The sequence below is a fragment of the Gavialis gangeticus genome, unplaced genomic scaffold (genome assembly GCF_001723915.1).
Source record: "Gavialis gangeticus isolate Ggan-Ray unplaced genomic scaffold, GavGan_comp1, whole genome shotgun sequence".
Taxonomy (NCBI): domain Eukaryota; kingdom Metazoa; phylum Chordata; order Crocodylia; family Gavialidae; genus Gavialis; species Gavialis gangeticus.
In genome coordinates, this window is record NW_017729027.1 from 6782322 (window position 1) to 6783421 (window position 1100).

Here is a 1100-nt window from a genome sequence, read left to right on the forward strand (position 1 = left end):
GCGCTAGCAGGAGTCTGCCTCCTGGCCCTTCCTGCTCGCCCGCTGACGCAAACACTGGCGTGCTGTTACAGAACGTGCCTATTTGCACGCTCTGTTCGCACGGCTGGGGAGCACGGCTCCCTACTGGTTCAGTTAAGAAGGATCTGGGGGGCTTCCCCTCTGGATCTGGCTCAGCTGTGTCAGTCCCTCTGCCCCACTTACCTTAGGGGGCTCAGCTGCTGCTGCCCCTGCTGCTGCTGCGTTCTCCTCTGCTGCTGCTGCTGCACTTGCCTTTGCTCTGGGTCCAGTAAGGGGGCACACGTGCATGCGGGACATACGTGTGCCTGGATCCCTCCTCTCCTCGCTGCTCCTGGTTCCCGAGTGCCAGGAGCTACGTCAAACTGCGGCTTTTAAAGTCCGCGGTTTGAATTTCCCGCCGCTGCCCCAATTGCCAATCAGGCGCTCCGGTCTCACCGGAAGTGCCTGCTGATGATTCCGCTCCCCCGCTGGGGGAATCTGGTGCCTCCCTGAGGGTTAACCCAGGGGGTGCTCCCTGTCTTGGGGGGACAGCCCCCCCAGCCCGCCCTCTGTTCGCACGGCTTGGGAGCACGGCTCCCTACCAGCTCAGTTGAGAGGGATCCGGGGGGCTTCCCCTCCGGATCCGGGTCAGCTGCGTCGGTCCCTCTGCCCCACTTACCTTAGGGGGCTCAGGTGCTGCTGCCCCTGCTGCTGCTGCATTCTCCTCTGCTGCTGCTGCTGCGTTCGCCTCTGCTCTGGGTACGGTAAGGGGGCACACGTGCGTGTGGGACATCTGTGCCTGGATCCTTCCTCTCCGGAGTGCTAGATGATGAACATCTTCATCAGTGACTTGGATGAGGGGGTAAAAAGCACCCTGTTCAAATTTGCTGATGACACTAAGATGTGGGGGGATGTGGGCATGCCGGAAGGGAGGAATAGGTTGCAATCAGACCTAGACAGGTTACAGGGGTGGGCAGATGAGAACAGGATGGGATTCAACACTGACAAGTGCAAGGTGATGTACCTGGGGAGGAAGAACCAGCAGCATACCTACAGGCTGGGGAACTCCCTTCTTGTCAGTGTAGAGGCAGAAAAGGATCTTG

At 60.1% G+C, this 1100-nt stretch overlaps 1 protein-coding gene across 2 annotated transcripts in view; it reads left to right on the forward strand.

The window, feature by feature from the left end:
- The window catches only part of ME1 (malic enzyme 1), a 321897-nt gene that overhangs the window by 191632 nt on the left and 129165 nt on the right, over window positions 1-1100 (forward strand). The gene's annotated exons all lie outside the window — the stretch shown is intronic.